This window comes from Ambystoma mexicanum, chromosome 11, assembly GCF_040938575.1.
Source record: "Ambystoma mexicanum isolate Mex_15411 chromosome 11, UKY_AmexF1_1, whole genome shotgun sequence".
Lineage (NCBI taxonomy): Eukaryota > Metazoa > Chordata > Amphibia > Caudata > Ambystomatidae > Ambystoma > Ambystoma mexicanum.
In genome coordinates this window covers 136378072-136405373 of record NC_090934.1, presented here as the reverse complement: position 1 = coordinate 136405373, position 27302 = coordinate 136378072, and the positions used below count along the sequence as shown (strand labels likewise).

The 27302-nt window shown below is 46.6% G+C and overlaps 1 protein-coding gene across 5 annotated transcripts in view; it reads left to right on the top strand.

Moving 5' to 3' along the window:
* INPP5B (inositol polyphosphate-5-phosphatase B) overlaps positions 1-27302 on the top strand; it is a 1358813-nt gene that overhangs the window by 1286334 nt on the left and 45177 nt on the right. The window lies entirely within an intron of this gene.

The window sequence follows — 27302 nt, the reverse complement described above, 5'->3', positions numbered from 1 at the left end:
GCATTTCTAAGGCTCCTCCCATAGATCTCTTTCGCCAATAACTATATTTGTAAAGGTTTAGGAGGTTATTGACAACATCCTTAAGCCTTGAGGCCAGTATATATCGCTGTGCCACACCCTATGACTTGTGTTCCATTTTTCTGCACATTCTGTTTGCTACAGGAATAGTGCTACTCGCAAAAATTCCTGCATCATGCTGAATCATGCCAAGGTCTCTTGCTTCAAGATCTTCATGGTTTGTGGACGACAGATGTCTGTCTTCGAACCCCATCAGTATGTTTTGACTGTTTGGGGAATTAACACTAACCCCAGGATTACGCATCCAAAGGCACTCCGGGAGAGTACTGCAAAACTGTTCACCTTTTAACACAAGGATGAGAAAGGGGATTACCAAACTCATTCAAGATCCCTGGACTTGATGGGAAGGATAGAAAATGATAGAAAAGACCTGATCACTGACCCAGAAGGACAACAAGATTCACTTTTCATAATAGAAGAGAAGTCACCCACCGTTCAGGGACTCCTCTGAGGAGCTAGCTCCATAGGCACCTTTTCCCACACAATCCTCCACTCGGGAGGAATGGGAGGCATTTAGGCTGAAGATGCGCAACATCTTCGCCAAGGCACCAGCACCGATGTCCCGGGCCTCAGTGCTGCTGGTGCCCTTGAAGCCCAACGCTATTGGCCAAGCCAATAGGGAACCCATACAGGACAGTGACAACACATACAGGTTCAACCGCCAGCTCCTCTAGATCCAACACTGTGCCTGACCATCCTGCCCTCGGGCAACGAGCGCCCGGAACCGGCTCACTTCACCTCTGTGACCTGGAATACACTGTTCTCCCTATGAGTGCATATATGATGAGGATGAAAGACATTTTTGGCTAGGAGGGGGACCTTGTCCAAGAAAGTAGGGTATTTCCCAGAGGTGGTTTATGGTGATGGGCGGTGGTTTGGCACGTCCTCAAACTTAGAGGAGGCCAGTGGCCTCGACACCTCCACAGACATTGTGCTAACACGCACATAGGGAAAGCTGCATGCTTCATTTTGGAGGCTTTTGACAAAGGTGGTGTAACCATTGGGCATGCCAGCCCCTACCCGACTGAAAGTTCAGTTTGAACGAACAGACATCCTGGATGAGGGCTCACAGAAAGAGAACTTACTGCCTTCCAAACTCGCGGCAAAGTCCCCAGTTTTAAAGGCTTTGGAAAATCAGCTGCTGTCCCTTCACTGGATCAGGCCTTGGCGCCTTCTGATCTGGCCTTTCTCTCAACTCATGCCTCCCCCTAGGTCTTAGAGGTCCAGGTCATGACCACCAACCCCAAAACATCCATGTGTCTATGAGGAGCCCAAAATAAGAGTCAAACACAAGCTTGCCATGTTTTTGGTTAAAGACCTTTATTGAAAATAAAAGGGGGCGGGAAACGGCTTCTCTGACCCTGCTCTAAGAGGAATTTCCCTACATGAACAAAAACGAAGGCCATGCCTGTGTCTGGATGTCAAAACCAAAACTGTCCTGTGTCCAATTTTCTATTCTGACCCTCACAGTACACACTTAACTCTAAGGTGAAAAAGGGGGTTGTCTTTAACATTGATTGGTTAGGAAAAGTGTTCGTAAAGGAAGGATAGATGACATAAACAAAAGTTTCTTCAAGGATAAAGTTCTTGTTTCCAGAGCGTAGCTGCATTCCACTTGATTCTTCTTTACTCATTGCGGTTTTCATACACCATAGTTCTTTGGGCCTCTCTTGGCCAAGTACAACACTTGCACAATAACTTTTTAACTTCACAATTTTGGTTTCTTTCAAGAACAGTTCTTTGGGCCTCTCTTGGCCAAGTGCAACACTTGCGCGCACACACACACCATGTTAGACTTCTTTCTTGTTTAACACAATCCTTCTCATTTGCCTGTTTTATACACTTGTAATTGCCTGGTGTACTCTCCTGCCATGACTTCTGATTCACGCGTTGAGGTTTACCTAGTGTACTCTCCTCCCAGTACTTCTGATCCACTCAACAAACTTGTGACTGCCTGGTATACTCTGCTGCCAGGACTGTTTATTTGGGATTTTCGCTCACTCCCAAAGTTGTCTAGATATATTATTCGATAATGTATCTTCCTGATATATTATCTTATTTCGAATGGATTGTGTCCTCCCACGTATTCCCCATTTTATGATATTTCCATATCCAGCTTCAGCTGCTTTGATAATGTTTTCCAGCAGAGGGTGCTGCGCGTCTAAGTTGGTCGACTCGATGTCCCTCGGAGGCCTCCGTCTCGATATCTAAGTCATCGATGGTATAAAGAATGCGTAGTGACCGTTGGCTTCAGTTCAATTTTTCCGCAAAAGTTATCGCTTTGGATATGGTGCTCTTCGGTTCCATATTGAAAACCTTCTAATATATTGTTCAAAATGGCATCTTCATCGGCGTCTTCGACTCTGAAATCGGGGCTAAAATGCCCTGACAGACCACCATCGGGTGTGTCTGTGGTGCCTCGGTTCCTCTCACGCTACCTTCGACTGTTAGCCCTGCCTATCGATGATGTTGAAAGCCCTGAAAAAGCAAAGAGGAAAATTTGCAGCAGGTAGGTCAAAATCCCCTTCGACCCTGCAAACAAAAGTGTCTTCAGACGAGTCGAGAAAAGTTTCAAAGGCAAAGAGGTTGAGATCACGCAGTGGCACCATAGGTCACTGTCTTCGATGTCAAGCTCCTCCCCAGAACGGTGACCAAATCGGCCTCTCCAGCTGAGTAGGAGAAGTTCAAAGTAAAGATGATGCAAGTTTTTGAGAATGCGGCCTTGACACCCTCAAACTCGTGACAGCCATGCCCAGGTCGAAAAACTCAACAAGAAAAAAGATCAGGGCAAACACTGTGCACCTTCGGGCCCGTAAGGAAAAGAAATATCTCCTCGAGAGCGGTTGAAGGATCCCTTGAGTCAAGACATATCTTCCTCATGGAAGAAGTCATTGACGCTGTCGGCACCGAAAGAATTATACCGTGACAGGTCCTCGACACCGAAAGCGTCAGACAAGTCTTCGACATCGAAGGCGTCAAAGCCCTTGACGTCAACTGTGTCGAAGCTCTCGATGTCGACTTTGTGGAAGATTTCGGCACCACCATCAACGTCATCGAGGATCACAAAAAAAATATATACACCTTTACCAAGAAAGGATTTTTTTGAGTCACTTTCTTCAATTAATGAGGAAGCTGAAGATTCGTCAGATGATTCACAACCTTTTGGTCTCCAAAATGGAACACCTGGGGTCCCTGACTAAGACTAAAAACATGTACATGAGTCCCTGCAGAATGCAAGTGGACTAAACATGTCACCAGAATTAGAGTCTGGGGACCAGACCCTACTGACCATGCTGAAGGGTCTTATAGACAGTTAATGTCCAGGGTGGTAGAGTATATGGGGTGGAAAAGACCAACACCAATATTAAAACAAGATGATCTGACTGACATCCTAGATAAGGGACCACAGGAGGACCCTATTCTTCCTTTTCATGTGGCATTGCAAAGGAGAGGGAGTTCGAATTGGGGAAACGTCAGAATTGATTCCGGCAGTGAATACAAAATTGACATCTAAATACATGGCGTCCAGAGTGACCCTAGTTACTTGACAAAGCATCCCATTCCTGAAAGTTTAGTGGTACAAGCTGCCACATCAACCTCTAAACAAAATGCTTACCCAACTATTCCACCAGACAGAGAGGATAAGCGTTACAACGATTTGGCCAAGAACGTTTTTTTCTCCAGGAAGTATGGCCCTAAAGTCAGCAAATGATACGTGCACGTTGGGAAGATTCACTCACACTATTTGGGAATGTGTAGCAATGGCGGCTGATCATATCCTCGAAGGGGAGGAAAGTGTCAGATTTTTAAATCTAGTCAAGGATGGGAAAGATGCAATGTGCAAATCCCTCCAGACAGGTCTTGACACTGCTGTCAGCATCAGCAGGTCCATAGCGGCTAGTATAGTTATGCGCAGGTTTGCTTTGTTAAAGTCTGTTTTTGCTCCAGATGTGCAATCCAGAATACTTAACATGTTGATGCTACACATTTATTTGGCAACAAGGCTGACGAGAGCCTAGAGAAATTACAGACCTCTAAAGTGGCAGCAAAGTCGCTTGGTGCTGCTATTAGACAGCCACAGAACCACCCCACCGGCACACCTTGGAGGGGTAGGTCCTTTTGCTTTTACTCCTCAGTTAGAAGGGGAGAGGACTGTCCAATCAAAGAGGTCAGAAAAGATGTCCCCGTGGTGGACGGGGAAGAGGTACTAGAACCGCCCAGGCAGCGGCTGCTTTACCGTCAGCCACTACTCCAGCCGCCTCTAAACCTCTCTGAGGTCTTAATTCACAAGACCCCAGGGGGAGGCAGACTGTCACTGCATTTGAAAGAGTGGTATGGCATTACATCAGATGCATGGGCATAGGAAACAGTTGCCATGGGTTACTGCCTTCCCTTTCTAAAAAAAGCCTCAGCGTCATCCACCGGAGAACAGCTCTTTCAAAGTTCCAGATCCGCTCCTTATGCCGGAAATATTAATGCTGCTAGAGAAAGGTGCTATAGAACCAGTGCCTGTAGCAGAGAGGAGCAAGGGTTGGTACTCAACGTACTTTCTGATTCCAAAAAAGGATGGAGGATTGAGACTCCTCTTGGACTTAAGAAACTTGAACAACTTCCTCATGAAGGAGAAGTTCAAGATAGTTACCCCTTCTCAGATCCTTCAGGCCCTCCAGCTTCAGGACTGGATGGTATCATTGGACCTTCAGGATGCTTATTTTCATGTGCCAATTCATCACAAGAACAGAAAGTACCTGAGGTTCACCGTTGGCGGTTCTCATTATCAGTTTCGAGTTCTGATATTTGGACTGACCTCTGCCCCAAGGGTGTTCACCAACTTAATGGCGATGGTGGCAGCGAGTCTCAGGAGAGGGGGATTCACGTCTACCCATACCTGAACAATTGGCTGATCAGGGCACGTTCCCCCGAACAGGTCCTGGAACAGCACAGCTCCACCTGTCACTCCCTTCACACACTGGGCTTCTACCTCAACTTCAAGAAGCCTCACATGATGCCATCCCAGAAGCTCCTATTCATTGGAGCAATCCTAGATGTATTCCTGGGAAAGGCCTCGCCACCAGAGGTGAGAGCTCAAGACATTCTACAGATGGTCACCGAATTTCAAAGTGCCCAGCGTCTCCCGGCCTTCGACTTTCTTAGGTTGCTCGGCCACATGGCATCCTGCATTTCTATAGTGCCAGAGGCGCGCCCGAGAATGAAATCTCTCCAGTGAGCCCTCAGGACTCAATGGTCTCAATTCTCAGGCAGGATGTCAGATCTCCTTCAAGTCCCAAACAGAGTCGTTCAGGATCTCCTGTGGTGGGCCTGCAAGGACAACATTTTGAAGGGAGAACCTTTTTGGCAACCATGGCCGGAGGTAAAGGTAGTAACTAACGCCTCACTCACAGGGTGGGGAGTGCATACCAAGGGCCTAACAATCAGCGGTCGATGGTCTCCATCAGAGTCCAAACTACATATCAACCTGTTGGAGCGGAGGGCAATCAGACTAGTGCTGAGGGCCTTTCTACCCTCTGTGCGGGGGAAGAACATCCTGACAATGATGGACAACACGGTGGCCATGTACTACCTCAACAAGAAAGGAGGTGTAGGGTCACTACTACTGTGCAGAGAGGCAATGCAGCTCTGGTTCTGGGCAATTCAAGAAGGGATTTCTGTATCAGCAGTTCACCTAGCCAGAGAGGAGAACACGACGGCGGATGCTCTGAGCAGGCAGAGCAGTCTCCCATGTGTGGAAACTAGCTCAAGAGAAACTAATCCGTCAAGGGATCTTAGCCCTTTGGGGAACTCCTCAAGTGGATCTGTTCGCGACCGGCGTCAACCAGAAGTGCGAACGGTACTGCTTAGGGGAATTTCCCCTAAGAGAAGCTCTAGGAGACGCGTTCGTAGTGAACTGAGATTTTTATTCCTCAAGTCATCAGGAGGTTGAGAAAATTAGGGAAATCCATGATCCTAATTGCCCCGGATTGGACCAGGACCACATGGTACCCGGACCTTCTACACATGTCCATCTGCCCTCCAATACTTCTGCCTATATATATATTTCTGAGGCTTGTGGAATCTGCTTAGATAACATGCTGTGCATAGGCCGACATCTAGTGGAAACTGCAGAGTATTACAGTTGTTGTTTTTGAAATTCGAAAAGGGACATCGACAGGGCGTGCCAGTAATACTATCCCTAGTGTGACATCCACTGTACCCATGGTCCTTCACGCGTCGAGGTCCCTCAGATTGTTTTTTTCCACCATCGTAGACGGACGCTATTTCGCGTGGTTCTCCTTTCGGCATAACACCATTCATTTATACAAATTACAGAGAGTTTCTCTTCCTATCCTTTAAATTCTATATCACTGACTATCGAAAACATCCAACAGCAGTGAAGAAAACGGCCATCGAAGACTCCCATCAATGGATCTGTCCGGCCTGGGTGGGCCGCATTGGGCTTCTGCCCACACAGTAGGTAGAGAGGTGGGAGGACATTTGAGCATGTATTTGCCCTTTTTGGTACATTATTCTCACGTAGCTGTCGTGTCATTCCATTATGGATAGAACCCCTTTAACTTTCTGCCCTAAGTGAAACAAAAAATTCCCTTGGGTCGACAAGCACCTGGTGTGCAACCTTTCTCTCCCTTGGGATCACGTCGAAGGGACCTGTGTAGCCTGTAAGCTCTTTAAACCGAAGATGTTAAAGGACCGTCTAACCGATCACTGGGCCTGTACGAAGTGTCAGGCAATGACGGGCAAGGCGTTGCGATAGAGGAAGGGAAAACTACAGGTAGGTCGAAAACCCGACCGAAAAGCCTCAAGCGTCGAGATTCCATGAGGAGAAATCTCCTCAACGCGAAAGGCAAAAACATCGGTCTAGGTCCCGAAGTGGTTCACACCACTCTTTGTCTTTGACGAAAAAGTTTTTAAAAAAGTTTTTAAAAAAAGGCGCCACCAGTCCCCTTCCACCTCGTCTTCGGACAAATCCCCCAAGAGAAGGAAATGCCCCACAAAACATTCTTCCTCCGAAGAATGGGAAGCATTTAGAATTAAAATGATGGAGGTTTTTGAAAAGGCTTAGCCTCGGTCCGCGCCTTCCTCTGAAGCCGGCCAGGAGCGTTAACGTTCAGACACTTGCGTGCCCTCGAGCCCGGATGATCGAAGGAGAAAAGATCGGGAACCCTCCAGGGAACCCTCCAGGACCCCGAGCGAAAAAGATCGCTCAAGTCGACTGCTCGAGGTCACCGACACCGTCCGGAACCCGACACACCTCGAAGGGCGAGTCTTTGAAGAGAGGCTCGACGCCCTCGAAGCCAGCTCCCTCGACGACTACTATTTTGTCGACGCCTTTGTCGACGTCCACCCCGAAGCCCTCGGCGCCGAATGTTTCAAAGCTCCAATTCAGCCAGAAACTTTCAAAATAGCAGCAAAAGAAAACGCTGCAAAGACTGTAAAGCCTTCAGTCTCTACTGCAAAAAATGTATAAACCTCTACCAAGGAAAGAATATTTTAAATCCTTAACTTCCATTTTTGAAGAGCAAGAGTCTGGGAGGAGGAGGGGGAGGTTCCTTTTGGCCTAGAGTATGGCAACCATAATGTCCCAGAATGTCTGATTTCTGAGGAAAGCAGAATGAGGGATCTGGTGGAAACCTTGCATAATGCAAGTGAAATTGACACTTCACCTGAGACAGATTTTGGCAGGCTAGAACCAGGTGAACATACCAGTCCCTCATACAGGCATCTGATGACAAAGGTGGTCGATTATTTAGGATGGGCTAAACCACCAACTCAGTTCATCCAGGGTGATCTGACTGATATATTGGATCATGGCCCCACCGAAGATCCAATTTTACCCTTCCATGTAGCCTTACAAAATAGGGTGGCCAAAAATGTGGAGACCCCAGACTCAATTCCTCCTGTGAATAAGTCCCTCACTTCAAAATACAGCCCTTCCAGTAGCGACCCCGGCTATCTGTCCAAACACCCTACTCCTGAGAGTCTGGTGGTCCAGGCAGCCACAGCTTCAAATAAGGTGGTGTACCCTTCCATCCCTCCAGATAGGGACGACAAGCGTGTGGATGGTTGGGCACGCAAGGTATTTTCAGCTGGGAGTATGGTGTTAAAATCGTCCAACTCTGCATGTGCCTTGGCAACATTTTCATACACTCTGTGGGAATGCATTGCAATGGCGGCGGAGAACATACCAGAAGGGGAAGAAAGGGAAGGATTCCTAGCCAGAGATGGAAAGGAGGCCATGCAGGAATCCATTCAGTTTGGATTTGACACTGCAGATAGTGTGAGCAGGTCCATGGCCACTAGCACGGTGATGCACAGATTTGCGTGGTTGCGGAAGTCTGATTTCGCACCAGACGTGCAAAATCGTTTTTTGAACATGCCCTTTGACGGGTCTCACCTTTTTGGCAAAACGGCTGATGAGAACCTTGAGAGGTTGCAGACCTCAAAAGCGGCTGCCAAATCTTTAGGAGCTGCTATTGGGCAGCCTCAGCCTTTTCGTGCATCAGGACAATCTTGGAGGGGAGAATCCTATCGGTACTACTACTCATATGGAAAGGCGAGAGGAATGGCCAGTCAAAGAGGCCAGAGAAAAGCCACTCATGGTGGACGAGGAAAGCGTGCAAAGCCATCCCCAACTGCAGCCTCTTTACCATCAGCAGCCGCAACAACCGCCACAAAACCACTTTGAGGACTTGCATCACAAGACACCTGTGGGAGGCAGGCTGTCCCAGCATCTGCAAGAATGGCGAACCATTACTTCAGATGTTTGGGCTCTAGAAATAATAGCCCAAGGTTACTGCCTCCCTTTTCTAACGCAACCTCAAAGCAATCTACCAGGGAGACACTCTTTGAAGTTTCCAGACCTGCTCCTACAGCAGGAAGTCTTAACCCTGTTGGAGAAATGTGCTATAGAACCAGTACCTGTAGCGGAGAAGAACAAGGGATGGTACTCCTCATATTTTTTGATTCCCAAAAAGAACGGAGGACTGATACCCAAGACCCATCCTGGACTTAAGAGGCTTGAACAAGCTCCTCAGGAAGGACACGTTCAAGATGGTGTCTCTTTCTCAGATCCTTCAGGCCCTTCAACTTCAGGATTGGTTGGTGTCATTGGACATCCAGGATGCTTATTTTCATGTGCCAGTCCATCTCAAGCACAGAAAATACCTGAGGTTCGTAGTTGGCAACTCGCACTATCAGTTTTGAGTCCTACCATTCGGGTTGACCTCCGCCTCGGGGGTCTTCACCAAGTTGATGGGAGTGGTGGCAGCACACCTTAGGAGAGGGGGGATTCACATCTACCCCTACCTGGACGATTGGTTGATCAGGGCGTGTTCTGCCGAACAAGCCCTGAATCATCTGAAAGTCACCTGCCACTTCCTCCACAGACTGGGCTTCTCCCTCAATTTCAAGAAGTCACAAATGACACCTTCCCAACAGCTCCAGTACATAGGGGCTGTATTAGACACATCCTTGGGAAAAAGCTTGCCTCCCAAGTCGAGGGCTCAAGACGTTCTTCAGATGGTTTCCAAATTCCAAAGTGCCCAAAATCTCCAGGCCTACAACTTCTTAAGGTTACCTGGCCTCATGGCATCCTGCATCTTCCTAGTGCCCGAGGCACACCTGAGGATGAGATCCCTTCAATGGGCTCTAAAGACTCAATGGTCCCAGTTCTCAGGACAAATGACAGATCTCCTTCAGATTGCAAACGAGGTTCAGCAGGATCTTCTGTGGTGGACTTGTACAGAAAACATCCTAAAAGGAGAACATTTTTGGGAACCATGGTAGGAGATTACAGTGGTGACAGACGCCTCACTCATGGGGTGGGGAACTCATGCGAACGATCTGACAATCCGCGGTCGTTGGTCTCCATCGTAGTCCAAACTACACATCAACCTTTTAGTGCTGAGAGCAATCAGACTAGCGATGAAGGCTTTTCTGCCATCTGTCAAGGGAAAAATGTCCTGATAATGATGGACAACACAGTGGCCATGCATTATGTAAACAAAGGAGGAGGCGTAGGGTAACTACCTCTGTGCGGAGAGGCAATGCGGCTCTGGTATTGGGCAATTCAAGAAGGAATCTCCTTAACGGCAATTCATCTAGCCGGGGAGGAGAATATGACGGCGGACGCTCTGAGCAGGCAGACTATGGTGTCCCACAAGTGGGAACTGCTCAGGAAGTCCTTCAGGAGATCTTCACCCTTTGGGGAACGCCTCAAGTAGACTTGTTTGCGACTGGAATCAACCGGAAGTGCGAAAAGTATTGCTCAAGGGAATTTCCACCGAGAGGAGCCCTAGGGGATGCGTTCATGGTGGAGTGGAACATCCCACTGCTATACACGCTCCCTCCGATGCCCATCATTCCTCAAGTCATCAGGAGATTGAGACAGTTCGGAAACCGCATGATCCTAATTGCCTCGGATTGGGCCAGGAGAACGTGGTACCCGGACCTTATAGACATGTCCATCTGCTCTCCATTACGTCTTCCTCAGAGAGATGACCTTCTCTCACAAATGGAGGGCCATCCAGAGGTCAAGACTCTCAACCTTCATGCTTGGTATCTGAAAGGCTTAGATGCAAGGATTGGGACCTTCCAGATGATGTCATTGAGGTGTTGCTTTCGGCAAGAAGGCCAGCAACAAAATCTCTGTACCGTTGCCGCTGGAAGAAGTTTTGCAACTGGTGCAGGGAAAGGAATGTTGATCCTTTTCTGTGTTCTATCCCAGAAGTGTTGTCTTTCCTCTTGTCCCTGGCACATAGAGGCCTCAATGTTGGGACCATTAAAGGTTCTCTTGCACCGCTTTCCATTTTCAAGCGCTCTTCGGAAGAATGTTCCTACTTTAAAATTCATTTGATAATACAATTCTTAAAGGGACTCACCAATGTGGTCCCTCCTTCTTCTTTCCAAGTCCCAGTTTGGGACCTTAATCTGGTTCTGATGTTTTTAATGTGTGCCCCTTTTGAACCCTTGCACACTTGTCCATTAAGATTACTGACGCTGAAAACCGTATTCTTGGTTGCTTTAACATCTGCACGAAGAGTGAGCGGATTGCAGGCACTGTCTTCTGGGCCACCCTATACTGTGTTCCACAGGGACAGAGTTGTATTGAGGGTTAAACCCTCATTCTTAGCTAAAGTTGTCTGATTTCCATTTAAATCAGAAAAGTATTCTGCTCGCGTTATATCCTCCACCTCATCCCAGTAAGGAAGAGGAAAGATTGCACAGGCTGGACCAGAGAAGATCTCTAAGCTTTTACATTTCTAGGCTCTCCAAGCTTATAGTGGATAATCAACTTTTCATTGGCTACGCCAGAAGGAAATTGGGTCAATCGGTGTCAAAACAAACACTATCACATTTGATTGTGCTCTGCATTTCAGAATGCTACAGATTGGCGGGCAAAGATCCACCAGAAGGCTTGAGGGCCCATTCTACCAGCGGCATAGCCTCTCCGACAGCCCTTCAAAGAGGTGTTCCAATAAAAATCTATTTGTGAAGCAGCGACTTGGTCATCGCTGCACACTTTTTCTAAATTCTATAATCTGGATGCTTCCCACTCTAAAGAGCTTGCTTTTGGAAAAGCAGTGTTATATTCGGCTATATAACATTAACAATCTACTCCCTCCTCCAGAGAGCTTTTTACACTGCTTTGGGAGTCTATCTAAGATGAGGAATACGTTGGAGGATACAATCCATTCGAAGAACAAGTTCCTTACCAACTGATAACGTTCTTTCGACTGGATGTTCCTCCAACGTATTCCCCATTGCCCTCCCATCCTACCCCTTTGTAGATTTTCTGGTGTTATTACCACTTCAACTCTCGCAAGGCTGACACCTGGCTACCTACACTATCTATACAGCAGAGCAAGAGGGGAAATACAGAACTGAGGCCAACGGGCGCCGCTCGTGCTACTTGTATACACGATGATGTCACCCTCGACGGAGGCCTTCGAGGGACTTTGACTCGACAACATCGACGCACGGTGCCCTCTGCCGAGAAAACATTTCCGAAGCAGCTAAAGCTGGGCGAATACATCTAAGATGAGGAATACGTTGGAGGAACATCCAGTCAAAAGAACGTTACCAGTTGGTAAGTAAGATACCCTAACTATTCCACCACAGCAGGACCCCCCAGTCATTGACCGGTATGACCCGAATACTGACACTGAGGACCTATATGTAACTCAAGAGGCCGCAGAACCTTACTATGGTGGTGATGATAAAGAGCCAGACATGTATAACATGGACTCTCGCATCAACCAGGATCCTCCTGTGGCAGATTCGCCTATAGATAACCAGCCACTACAGAACGGCAGCTGAGCACATCCAGATAAAAACGCAGAAAAATCAACAAGACAAGGACTTTGTTGACAACATTTTATGGGATAAGAAGGCTGTCACTCAGTTCATTCCCCTCCTGCAGTCTATTCAGCGGAAGATACAACCCTCGCTGGAAACTCCTAACCAGGCGCGGGCAATTAATCCCTGCATCGAGAAGCTCTTCCGCCCTGCTCCATCAGACCCTCTCTATATCAGGGGACAGCTCAGACCTGACTCTCTTGTAGTTACAACAAGGAAAAGAGCAGGAACACCCCTTGCCTCTTCTGAGGCTCCTCTGGATAAGGAGAGTAAGAAGCTGTACACAATGGGTAGGAAAGTGGCCTCCTCGGCTGCTTTTTAAGCAAGAATAGCTAATACCACCCTTCTGGCTAGTTATAACTGCCATAAATGGGATGAGCTATCAGCTTTGTTGTCATCAGACCCTGAACCCCTTAAGACACAATTGGCCCTTGAGGCATGGCAGTTTGAAGCTGCATTTTAAAAAGTGATCTGCAGGCCGCGGACAATGCAGGCAGGATTATTGCAGATGGGACAATTATTAAGCGTCCTGCTTGGCTACGACAGCCCGGCTTCATCGATGACCCTGGAACCATCCCCCACGCCAGAAGACTCACTTGAAGGAAGAAGAACGCATCCTTCTCGAGGAAATCGCAACGCTGCTCCAAAAGGACACCATAGAAATCGACCCCGCCAACCAGGTATCGAACAATGCGCCCAGTATTAGATTTATGCCGTGCAAACACATATGTCAAGCCACAAAAGTTCTGCATGACTACGCTACAAGAAGTAATCCCTCTGCTAAAGCGGTGGGATTGCATGGCAACATTGGATATGAAAGGTGCTTATTTTCATATTTCAATGTTCCCAGCACACAGAAGATTCTTGCGGTTCAAGGTAGCAAACTAGCACTACCAATTCAAGGTGCTAGTCTTCGGAATAGCATCTGCACTAAGGGTATTCATAAAGGTACTGGTGGTGGTGGCAGCGCACCTGCGCAGGGAAGCAATCCCAGTGTACCCTTACCTGGACGACTGGCTGTTTACTGGAGAAACTCCCCAAATTTGCAGGCAAAACATTCAAAGAACTATCAACCTGCTCTTTCAATTGGGCTTCTCCATAAACGAGAAATAAATGAAGCCTAGTGCCAAGCACAACCAAACAGTTCCTAGGAGCTGTAATAAACTCAGAAGAGGGGTTAGTCTTTCCATCAGAGGAAACAGTCCAAAACATGTTACTGCAAATACCTCATTATCAAGCCGGCCGCCAGATAAGCGTACGCAAAGCTATGCGTTTGCTAGGCATGTCAGCATCTTGCATTTACCTGGTTCCACACGCGCGCCTGCGTGTGCAACCCATGCAGGAGTGGTTGGCAAAACAGTGGTCTCAGGCAAGCGGTCAGTGGGACGATCTAGTGGTTGTTTTGCCAACACTAGTTCAGAACCTTCACTGGTGGACAAGACAAAATCTGTTGAAGGGAAAACCCTTCCAAGGTCTGTGGACTCAAGCTATGGCGCTGAACCACATCAATCTGCTGGAACTACTTGAGGTGTTCAAGGCCCTTCAGGCTTTCAAGATACACCTAGCAAACCAGTCAGTGCAAGACCTCACCGACAGCACTACGGCAATGTTTTACATCAACAAACAAGGGGGCACACGTTCTCCAAATCTGTCCAAGCTAGCACAGCAAATTTGAAAATGGGCACTCAAACAGAAAATATTCCTATTGTCACAGCACGATCCAGGGGAGCTCAACTCTCTGGCAGACTCATTGAGCAGGGATCCCCTATTAGAGGAGCACAAATGGCAACTAGACACAAAGGTTGTAGCACACCTCATCTCTCAATGGGGTGTCCCCACAATAGACTTGTTCACTACAAGCGAAAACAGTCAATGCCCAGACTTCGCATCCAGGTTCCCTCAGCTAGGCTCCACCCTATGGATGAATTGGTCAGGGAAATTTGCTGACGCTTTTCTCCCCGACTCCTCTCATGAACAGGGTGGTAAACAAGATCCACAAGGAACAAGTGACGCTCGTCCTAGTTGTTCCTATGTGGTCAAGACAACCATGGTATCCACATCTGCACAAAATGGCGATGTGCGATCCCATCAAGCTCCCGTGCGAAACCAACCTACTCACTCAGCACAGGGGATTAACAGTGCATCCTCAACCTCACTCAATGAATTTAGCAGCGTGGCTCCTGAAGTCATAGAATTCAGACATCTTAACTTACCACAGAGGTGTATGGATATCCTGAAAGAGGCACAAAAGCCTAATACTTGACACTGTTATTTCGACAAGTGGAGGAGATTTGTAATTTGGTTCCAGTCTAAACAAATTAACCCCATAGAATGTACCCCATCCCACATTCTAAATTATGTTCTCCACTTGCTAGACTCAGTGTTGGTATTTAACTCTTTAAAGGTCCACCTGGGGGCCTTGTCAGCCTACACAACCTCCCCCATCAAGGTATCATGGTGGAAGGTAACGGTCATCAAGGCATTCATGGAGGGAGTAAAGAGTCTCCACCCTCCGATTTCAAACCCGCCGCCAGGATGGGATCTCAATGTAGTACACATAAAGCTCATGGGACCCCCTTTCGAGCTGATGCACACGTCAAGTCTTAAATACCTAACTTACAAGACTGCCTTCTTAGTGGCTATTACTACCATAAGAAGAGTTGGGGAATTGCAAGCATCGTCAGTGCAGGATCCTTTCTTTGTCATACACAAGGACCCACTGGTTTTACGTACTCATCCTAGGTTCTCTCCTAAATTCATCTAAAAATGTCATGTGAATCCGTCCATTGAGCTTCTGGCTTTCTTCCAGAATCCAGAAAGCTCTGCTGAAGTAAAACTCCACACACTAGATGTAAGGAGGCTGGCCCTTTACTATGTAAACAAGACCAGGCCGCTAAGGAAAACAGACCAACTGTTTGTCTCTGTAGCCCCAGGAAGAGAAGGGGATTGCATTTCCAAGAATGCCATCTCCAGATGGATAGTCAGGTGCATACAACTGTGCTATTCCCTGTCAGACAAGACACTGCCTTTCACGCCAAGAGCTCACTCCACAAGGAGCACAGGAGCTACTCTGGCTTTTATTGCAAATGTCCCCTTAGACAGCATTTGCAAAGCAGCTACATGGAGCTCAATACACACTTTCACTCAGCACAACTGCATTGACACTCATTCCAAGACAGATGCACAGGTGGGACAAGCGGTTCCAAGACATCTGTTCGCCCATGAACCTTCTCACAATCCACCACCTTCTCCTAACACCGCTCACTAATCTATGCACAGCATGTGATCCAGATTCCACAATCCTCAGAAGGGATACATTATTCACCGTAATCGTATTTCTGATGCTTGTGTCTGCTTATATTCACATGCGCCCACCCTTCCTCCCCTCAGAGAAGTCGCATGGATGCTTATGAGCTTGTCTGATACATATCTGCTTGGATACATCTGTACTCATGCTACACTTCACGCTACCTCATGTCAGAAAAATAACAATCTGAGGGACCTCAACGCGTGAAGGACCATGGGTACAGTGGACGTCGCACTAGGGATAGTATTACTGGCACGCCCGTCGACGTCCCTTTTCGAATTTCGAAAATAACTGTAATACTCTGCAGCTTCCACAAGATGTCGGCTTATGCAGATACAAACATTAGAAATACGATTACGTTGAGTATATATACAAGGATTGGGACCTCCTATGGTGTTATCATTCTTATTACACCTGGCCAACTTGGGACTCCAGGTTGGTACAATCAAGAGGTATCTTGCAGTGCTCTCCATTTTTAATCGCTCCTCTGAAGAGGTATCTTTCTTTAAGATTCCCCTTGTGATACAATTCTTAAAAGGACTGATAAATACATTTCCCCCAGTCCCATTCCAAGTTATAACTTGGGACCTCAATCTAATATTGAGATGTATGTGTGCTCCTTTTTGAGCCTATCCATATCTGTCCTTTAAGGTTATTAACCTTAAAGACCATCCTTTTAGTGGCCATTAAAAAAGCCTGAAGGGTGAGTGAACTTCAGGCCTTCTCCTTCAAGCCTCCTTTTACAAGCTTCTATAAGGATAAAGCCTTAAGGTGAAACCAACCTTCCTGCCTAAGATTGTGTCTGAGTTCTATTTAACTCAGAAGATAATTCTACCTTCATGTTATCCTCCTCCTCATCCTGGAAAGGAAGAAGAGAGTTTACACAGGCTTGATCCACGGCGTGCATTAACATTTACTTCTACATCAGAGATCATAGAACAAGTGTTTCTGTGTAGAGAGCTCAAACCCAATGCAAACATCTATAAAACCATTGTCTCATAGCAACACACTATGAGGGATGAGGTGTCCATATATAACCAGTAAGTGAGATGAAAACATTCAATTCACTGACACATTAGAATAATTGACATTTTTATTAAAATATCGAAAAGACATCACGCTAAAATAATCTAATTGTTCTTAAAATCATCAGCAGTGCCACTATCAGTACACTTCTAAACCAGATAGAGAAATAAATGACCTCTCTGATTAGGCACAGCACTATCGTATTGTATGGTAATTCAAATAGACGCAGGCCACAGAACTCCCGTCCTTTTCAAAGAGGTAGAGGACCCTCTGTCGGTTTTTAAGATCAGGACATACAGAATTGGGACTACGAGCCCCCAGTGACCAGGAGCAGCAGAGCCTACTAATTAACTTGTCCACCTACAGGCCTTCAGATGTTGAGATGACGGTCCTGGAAAAAGGGTTCGGATTCGTTCCCACTATAGCCTATGATCGGTTTAGCTCAAGGGTGGAAATAGAGGGACTGTTCAGGAAAATACACCTGAGACAGTTTTTCGACGACAACCCTTTTGAGGCTGAGGAAACAAATAGCGGTCTTCATAAACAATCTTCCTTTTGTCCTCCTGTCACAAGCCATAGCCCTGAATCCATTGTTTTTGAAAGAAGGGTGTTAGCGGATCTGAAAGAATTAGAACAGACCCACTCTTCCCATGCATTACAGAATTGTTTGGCTACACAGAGGAAAGCCTTCGAATCGCTTAAAAATAATAAATCTATAGTGTTTCGGAGTGCTGATAAAGGTGGCGCAATCGTTCTTCTGAACTGTGTGGATTATGTTAATGAATGTTTACGTCAACTTTCGGACACCACATTTTATAAACCCGTGGAGCAAGATCCCACTGCACGGTTAAGAAACTTGATATCTCACAAAGTTGAAAAGGCCAAAGACAGACGTTGGATAACTCGGAAGGAAGCCGAGTATCTAGTCAAAGAGGACCCTAGTGTCCCCCTGTTCTACATTTTGCCTAAAGTCCATAAGACACTAACGAACCCCCCCGGGAGACCAATAGTGTCTGGTATCAACTCTGTGTTGGAACCATCAGCCAAATTCGCCGACACCTTCCTAAAAGGGTTTGTAAGCAAAATGCCCTCTTACATCTAAGATTCTATGGCAGTCATCAATCTGATTGAGAATTTCCATTTCAATCCGTGTGAAGATATCCTAGTTACTATGGATATTGTTTCATTGTATACTAAGATCCCACAAACGGCAACTTTGGATGTTATAGAGGAATTGCTACTCGCCAAATGCGTCCCTGGCATGACATCCAATTAATTCATTCTGTGGTGTACTATGCTTTCCCTCACTGAGAATTATTTCCAGTTTGATGGACATTTTTACCAACAGGTGCACGGGACTCAGATGGGGTCGGCGGTGGCTCCTTCTTTGGCTAATTTATATGTAGATTATTTTGAGCATATGAGTATCTATAGCGATAACATCTTTAAACAACACATTACGGTGTGAGGAGGTACATCGATGACGTGCTACTTGTGTGGCACAGCGATTAAATTACCCTATTGGCTTTCTTTCAGTGGTTGAACGGGGTTAATCCCTTTCTTAAATTCACTATGAACTATCATAGGGAACAGATAGATTTTTTAGATCTCACGATCATTTCTAATCTCTCTACCAACCTACTTGAGCTAAAACCATTCCATAAGCCCACTGACCGTAATTCGCTACTCAGGTACGACAGTTTCCATCCTAAAGCTTTGAGAGACAACTTACCGTTTGGCCAATTTTTGAGGCTCAAACGCAATAGTAGCAGCAGAGATGTGTTTTTGTCTGAGGCGTCTACCTTGAGTCACAACCTGATTCAACGAGGCTACCCGAAGAAAATTGTAAAAAGATCTTTGAAGAGGGCATCCAAAAACCACTGTGAAGCCTTGTTAGAATATAGGCCTAAACCTATTCCTAGTAGGACTGACTCACTAGTGTTCATTAGCGATTTCAACCACCTATCTAATCAAGTGGTTAAGATTGTGAGAAATCATTGGCATATTCTAGCACAGGCGAAAATACCTGTTGAAGCTCCCCGATGTGCCTTTAAACGTGGACGCAATGTGAAAGAACTGGTGAGCAGGAATGACATCAGTAATAGAGGTGACACCCAGAATACCATCACCCAACAGTGGGGTATGCCGAAACCCAGAGGACATGCACCTTGTGGGGCATGTGTTTGTTGTCCATTCACTAGCCGTACCACTGAGGTTGAGATCGGGTTACCCAGACCTTGGGAACAGAAGATGTTTTCCAATTGCAACTCCAGTAATGTAATATACGCAATATGGTGCCCATGTCCCAAACTATACATCGGGAAAACGGAACGGAAAATCAAGATCCGTATTAATGAGCACCGGAGTTGCATTAGGACTAGGAACATCACGCCCCCCATGGTCGGCCACTTTATTATGCGTGACCATGGTTGCAACGATCTTAGATGGACTGTGCTAAAAAAGATTCTGGTTACCAATAATAGTTCTGCAGATAAACTGACCCTCTCGAGGTAGGAGATGAAACTCATTTTTTTGAGTAGAGGTCATGTGCTGGGTTTGAATGAATCATTGAATTGGAATATATAGTATTCAGAACCCTGCGCATTAGTGAAATATCCCTTGAGAGTGGGGATCACATAGGTATTGGTTTGACATCTGCTGTATTTGTCCACGCTAGACAGCACAGAACGTTAGTCACTAGTTACTGTTTGTTTTGTAATCTCTGAGGTAGTGACCCGAGTAGATCAGTTCGGCCTTCCTGCTCCCCTATCCGTGTGAATTGGACACATTGAGGTCCCACGGCTTGATTACCCGACGTTGAATGAAACGTTACATGGTTATCATGTGATTAAATTTGAGATCACGTGTCCCTTATATCCGGGGAACCTACGCTTCTGCGGGGGCTGCGATAATGATTGCCGCTGGTGAGGAACGCTATGCACTGAACACGCTGGTAAGTGAGTCCAACTAGCTTGCTAGTTTGATAGTTGCCCTAGTAGTATTGACCCTAGAGAGTCAAACGAGAATTGGGAAGGCTGCCGCGAGTAACCGAGTATCATTTTATGGTGCTCGGTTTACCACAGGAATGATTGCAAATGCTTGTATGGTGTACGTTTAACATATCTGGATAGTGACCTATCGTCTGATCTGTTATCTGTATATTACAGGGATTTGACATCTCTTGAGAGCGATTGCACGACCGTGCTCCTGACCTTTGGGCCTGCTACTGAGACGTGGAAGAAACGGATGAAGTCTTATGACTCTTTTGGCCACGAATGTGGCTTGCTGACCGGATTAGTTCAGTTATTGTATTGCTCACATTACGGTTGTTTTTTCCCGTGGTGTATTTAATGTATGGGTTATTGCCATGCCAACATTTGTGAACGTTATGATGACTTCTGGTCTCTTTCTGTTCTTTCTCTTGCTTTGGCGTTGGCCCACATGGTATTTACAGCCTGATTAAGCGGGCCTCAGATTGTTTGGGGATCGACTGAACAGAATAACCGGTTCCTTGAATTGGTCAAGTGTGACCATCCTCCGTTAACTAGAGATGTGCCATTGTGAACTGGAAGCTATGGCGAGCTGTGAGTTGTTTAATATGTACACACTGGGCTCCACCTGGTGTCGGTTGGTGATTACACAGGCCTTGAATGTCATCTAGTGCCTGCCCCCCGCCACGCATGGTGGTGCATCAACACATCTGCACTATATCAGAGTATCCGTAGAGTATGGGTGTTTCTCTGTCACTGCATGGGACCATGGGTTGATTGTCACTGTGGGCATGTACACGACTCCACCTGAGTGACCCTTGTAGAAGGTCTTTTCTGTGAACTCTGATGTCATGGCAGTGTATCATGACTGAATAACCTTGATCTTGGATGTCCTGATGTAGCACGCAGTGTTCGTGGTGGTGGTGTTTTGTTAGGATTGAACCAATTCATATGGTCTCCTAGTCACTGTACCGGTCTGGTATGAGTGACTCGTTTGGTGGTGAAAGAGGTAGTGGGGTTCTGACCGCCCCACCTCTTGCGCCCCGCACATTAATGGCGCGGTGGTAGCAAATATCAATCGGTACACTTTTGCAATTAGTCCGATTGAGTGTGTTTCTGTGTTTATATTTGCAGGTGAGCGCCTGTTGTTGTCTACACCTTGTTCATATATTCCCTTGAATACGCTGGACCTACCTGCCCCTGAAGAATTTCTGCACAGTGATTTGAGTACAGAAAGAAACATGTTGGGTTGGGAATTTTATGCTGTTGTTGGCAACAGTGTTAATCACAGTATATTGCGTTAGTAGTATCACATTATACATTTTGTGGTCGCTTATCTGTGAAGATCTTGCAGTTCCTATTTGTAATGAACGGAGATTGTATTTTAGAATGTTGTTTTAAATTTGAGATGTAAATGTTAGAATTGAATGAATCTATTTGTGTTAGGTTGTCTGAGTATGAATCAGGTATGTCTGGTGTATGCTTTGTGGGACAATATGATAATGCTGTGCCTAATCAGATAGGTCATTTATTTCTCTATCTGGTTTAGAAGTGTACTGATAGTGGCACTGCTGATGATTTTTAGAACAATTAGATCATTTTACTGCGATGTCTTTTCTATATTTGAATACAAATGTTAATTATTCTGATGTGTCCAGTGAATTGAATTGAATGTTTTCATCTCACTTACCTGTTATATATGGACACCTCATCCCTCATAGTGTGTTGCTATGAGACAATGGTTTTATAGATGTTTGCATTGGGTTTGAGCTCTCTACACAGAAACACTTGTTCTATGATCTCTGATGTTGAAGTAAATATAACGGTTCTATCCAGGTCAGATCATAGAACTGAGATATGCCTGGTATCCCTTGTCACTCCTGTTTTTTCCGTGCATTAACATTTTACATCTCCAGGATGTCTAAAATAAGACACAATTACCAATTTTTGTAGGTTACACAGGCCACAAGTTAGGTATGGCAATTTCAGAACAAACCTTGTCAAGATGGATTATTTTGTGAATAACTGAATGCTACAGACTAGCAGGAAAAGATTCTCCGGAGGGTCTTAGAGCACATTCAACCAGCGGCATGGCTACCACCTCTGCATTACACAGGGGTGTCCCAATTAGGGATATTTGTGCGGCTGCCATGTGGTCTTCCCTACACACCTTTACCAAACATTATAATCTGGACTCTTCCTCAAGCCGAGAAGGTTTATTTGAAAGGCAGTACTACATTCTGTGCATACTGACCTATGAAGGTACTCCTAAATTATTATGAGCCTGAAAAGTCTGACTCCCTCCTCCAGGAATACTTACACTGCTTTGAGAGTTTATCATAAAATGAGATGAGGAATACGTGGGAGGACACAATCCATTCGAAGAACAAGTTACTTACCCATGGTAACGTTCTTTCGACTGGATGTTCCTCCCACGTATTCCTCATCGCCTTTCCCAACCTGCCCTACAGTACAATTTTCCATGGGATTGCAGTCTTTGCTCTTTCAGGAGAAGTAACTGTCAGGTGTGGGTTATCCTATAGATGTTTTTAAAAACGGTACTGAAGCCAATGGTCGCTGCGCGCGCTATATACCATCGATGACGTCAACATCGAGACGGAGGCTTCCAAGGGACATCGAGTTGACCGACATTGAGGCGCAGCACCCTCTGCTGGAAAACATTTACGAAGCAGCTGAAGCTGGATATGTAATTATCATAAGATGAGAAATACGTGTGAGGAACATCCAGTCAAAATATTTTTACCATGGCTAAGCAACTTGTTCTTCTGCTTTCTTCGTATTGGCACTGAGTACATTTACACATTGGGCTTATTTGTGACTGTGAGAAACCCGAGGGCATTCTCACTTCTAGACCCCTTTGATCCTATGACAGGTGGCCAGGCAAAGGCCATCGCTAATCGATCCCGAACCTGGGGGCGAATAAGCAAGGTTGGATCCCCTTGGGTGGAGGGTCCTTAGCGACTGGGGTGCCCTTGCGTGAGACATGGTATCCCCCTTTCCCTAGCCACAACCAGCCCAACCCTTCCCCAACATTCCTTGGCTGTTATAAGCCAGTTCCCCTTATTTCTCCACCACTGACACTTTACAGTACTGGGACGACGAAGAGGCAACCAAAAGCAATGAAGACTATGCTCTTTTAGCAGTCTGGTACTGGGACGAGGAAGATGCCTGCTAAGAGCAGTGAAGGTCAGGCATTACTAATTGTGGTCAGGCAAGGCTAATTGGTTAGCCACACCTGCAGCCGGTCAAGGGGCTGCAGCTGTATAACTGGAGTCCAGCCCAGAGGCAGAGGGGAATGTAGTGAATGACAGGAGAAGGTCCAGGAGACCGGTGCATGCAGCAGAGAACCCTACAGCGTGGCGCGGGAGTTGGGACTCCCTGGTGCAGACTGAAGAAGGTGTAGGGAGCTGGGCGAGAAGGCTGTCCCTTTCTTTCCTACTCAAAGTGCTCATTCCCCTAGGGTGGAGGACTACCACAGGAGTGTCTGTGGGGCAGGAATCGGAGCCCTGACATTGAAGGCAGAAGGATGTGTGATCCGCGCTTCAGCACACACTCTTACAGTGACCAGTGAGTTTCTGATGAATGAGAAATCCGGTGCGCGCGTGCGTGATCTTCATTATTCAATTAATACTTTGTATCGGAGTAATCGCATGCTGCATATTAGCACGTTTTCTAAAGTCTCTCACTTTTTCATTGCCAATTATCAAAAAGATGGGAATACCTTGTAGCGGAGTGGTGGCGTGTGTCAAGAAACATGTTTTTCAAAGGTCTCCGAACATTGAGCCAACCAATGAAATTGAAACTAATAAATATTGAACTATCAACCTTTGTTTCGGCTTCTCTCGACCTAGGCTCTGCATTTGATGCAGTGGACCGAAAGAAGTTATGGCTTAAACTTCAGAATTGGGGCATTCCTTCTGGTCTTCTGAAGCTCATTGTAGGTTTGTATACACATACTAACATACAAGTTCAACTGAACAACACATGTGGTTTATCTAGATCCATTCCCACTGCCTGTGGAGTTCGACAGGTATGTGTTTTGGCTTCTTGCCTTTTTAATTTTTATCTTGCGGTTTTGGTCTCTCCAAAATGGTCATCTCAGACCACACTCTTTTTAGCATATGCTGATGATTACCTACTATTTCACTGTACTGCAGTGGGTCTTCAACTTTTGATAAATTATTTTGTTAATTATGTTGAAGCCCACTCCCTGAAAGTCAATCCCGAAAAGACAAAGGTATTACAATTCTCTGAATCCAGAAAAATAGTTTGTACTGTTGGAGGCTCAGGGACAGAAAAATTAAGACTGCATCCCCCATGACCTATTTGGGATTCCTGATTCATTCTAAACCATGCATAGGAAACCTGAAGCAATGGTTCAAAGATCGTATTCATGCCTTGCCCTCATTACTGTTAAACGTTGATCATAGGCATTGTAAATGTTCCCTTAAACCGGCAATATCCTTTGATGAGGAAACATTTTCGTCCAAATTACTGTATGGCATAGAGACCTATCCCGTGAGTGTGATACATTGGGCCTCATTACGGGTCCGGCGGTAACCCTGCTGGTGCTACCAGCGGGTTGCCGCTGGGGCCGTAATAATTTACCGGCCCCTGACTTCCCGGTACCACCGGGCTATTACAAGTCCGGCGGCCGGGAAGTCAGGCACTGGTACATTTGTTAATCCCCATTCCCATGGAGTCCTATGGGACTCTATGGAAGTGGGGACACAGGAGCAGTGGCACTGTTGGCAACAGTGCCGGTGCTCCCGTGAAAAGTTTGCCTATTGTGGCCGCTGCGCCTGGCAGGTTCAGACCTATCGGACACAACGGCTCTGGCAGGCAGACTTGTAGTTTACTGGTCTGGAAACAAAAGTGCCAGTGAGCTTACATGGTCAGCCGAGGAAGGATTCCCATCTGCTTCCATCTTGCGTCCTCCTTTCCTTCATTCTCGGTCCTACACTGCTTCTTCTACACACACCTGCTGTCCTCTTAGCTCTGGTAAGTAAAATGCAGTTCCCCTGCATTACAAATGCCCAGGAGTTCTTCACCGGCTCCTGGCATTCCCTCAGTGTCCCTCGGTTCAGCAGTTCCTTCTTCCTCCAGTGGTGAGCTGTCTGACTCATCCACGCTGATCCTAGCTTGTCGGCTCCCTGCTCCTCTTGGAGAGGTGCAGCCCTCTCTTGCCAGTCGCTACAGCAGCCGTCTCCCATTATCTGTTTGGGCTGCTTACATTTCCCAGGCACAGGTAGTGCCAGAAAACACTAGAGCACTCGCTAGGTTTGCAGTCCCTTTTGCTCCACATGGCTCAATCCTTCTTCTTTGTCCCAGTATTTCAAGTATTTTGGGAACATAAGTACATTGTGAAAGATTTACTTATGGAATTCGGATAAGCATTTTTAAAAGGTTTTGATGGCAAGTCAGTTCTGATTGATTGGTTGGTATTGAAAGAGGTGATTTCATCACAATGGCAAAGTAGACCAAGGTTGGAAGGTTGGTCGGTAGATTTGGTAATAGGTTTTCCCTGCTCTTCAAATGAAAAGGAGTGGATGCATGACAATAGGTCATAAGAGTTTCAGACCTGGGGATGTTATTTTCAAGGGAAAATGGGGGATACCATGTCTCATCCGATGGAGCCTCGGCATCTTCCCTGAGGTTGTCTCCTCCCATGTGATCCACCCTCATAGCCACCGCCAGGGTCAGGATCAGGTAACGACTGCCATCCCTTGGCCACATGGGAAGTACTGCTGGGAAATGAGTGATTGACTAAATTGACATGTCTGACTGGATCTGTTATGTGGAAACATTTCTGGGTGAGAAAATCTGGGTTCAAGCAAGGTTACGTATATGCCCATTGATGGATGCAACCTGTTCGGATTCAAGGCTGATGACACTCTCCAGATGTTCCAGTCCACTAAGCCATGGCTAAGTCCCTGGTCCTAGCGGTCGAATAGCCCTCAGCTCCCACTAGTAGGGATAGGGGCTTTCACCTTTTCCCTCCTATACCCACTGTGGTAGGGGTCAAGTGCCCTCAGGCAAGCAGCAGCCATGACGACCTCCCAGAGGTTTGAGGCTGTGGAACGCAAAGACGAGGCATTTCCACTTCGGCAGTGCCCTCTTCTGTCCCAGGCGCCAAGCCCTTGTGAAGATGACATTAGCTGACATACTGCGGTGTGGGAGGGGGGTTCCCTGTAAGGCGAGGACTGCCATTGTATCACGTCCAGAGCCTGGGCTCTTCAGATCGTACATCAGGGGTTCTGTCTCCCCTTTGCTCAACGCCTATCAGTCCATCTGCCAGCCGATCCCTCTTTGGCTTTGAACACCTCTGATTGGAGGAGGTTAGCCAGCTTCTAGCGAATGGTGCCAGTGAATGGTACCACACTCAGTACAAGGCAGGGGCTGGTAATTCCTTTACTTTCTTGTGTCAAAGAAGGATCGGGGGTCAGCATCCCATCCTGGAGCTGAGGCTCTTGAACTTGTACATGCACAAGCACAAGTTAAAGAAGCTCACCCTGGCCCTCATCATTCAGGCCCTCGATCTGCAGGGCTGGTTGGTGTCTCGGTCTACATGACGCCTACTTCCATGTGTGGATCCATCTCAAGTAGGTTTCTCAGATTCATGGCGGGGTCTTCCCACTACCAATTCAATGTCCTGGTAGTCAGTCTTTCATTGGCACTCAGGATTTTCACCAAATGGCTGGCAGTGGTTGCAGCCTGCCTCAGGAGGGAGGCATACATGTCTATCCATACCTGGGTGACTGCCTCTTCCGAACTCTCTCTCTCTCGACCATGCATCAGCACATCTGTACCATATGTGCAGCTTGTTGTAAAGTTTGGGCTTCTCCATGAACTTCAAGAAGTCCTAAGTTTCGTTGTCCCAGCCCCTCCGATTTATCTATGCAGTTTTAGTCACTCGTCTGGGCAAGGCTTTCCCTTCCAAGGCTTGAGTTGCCAATTGTTTTTTGATGGTTCATGTGGTTAAGATTCATTCTAAACCTTCCAGCCATCACCTCTTTGTTTTTGTCATGTCCTACAATCACAGGAGCTGTTCCAGCATTCCAGCTTCCTTGAAGTGCCAGAGGTTCTCCTGTGCATGAGTTCAATTCAGTGGCTTCTCTATTGTCAGTGATCTTAGTTTCAGGGATACATGTCAGACCTCATGTGGGTCTCGAGCAATGTAGCTTGGGATCTCTTCTGGTGGTCCCTGTGGGCCAACTTGCTGAGCGGGGTGCCGCTTTGACCCCAGCTGACGGTATTCACAGGCGTGTCCTTGAAGGGCTGGAGTGCTAATCTGCTAGATCTGACAGTGAGCCAACTCCCACAGTGACGCAGGAGCACATCATTTTGCTGGAACGGAGCAAGGTCAGGCTGGCACTGGTTGCCTTGCTGTCCTCGATGTGAGGCAAGTGTGTGCTAGTTCTGAAGGACAACACAGTGGCCATGCATTGTCTCAAGAAGGGAGGTGGTGTGCCGTCCTTGCCTCTCTGCAGAGATGCAATGTCACTGTG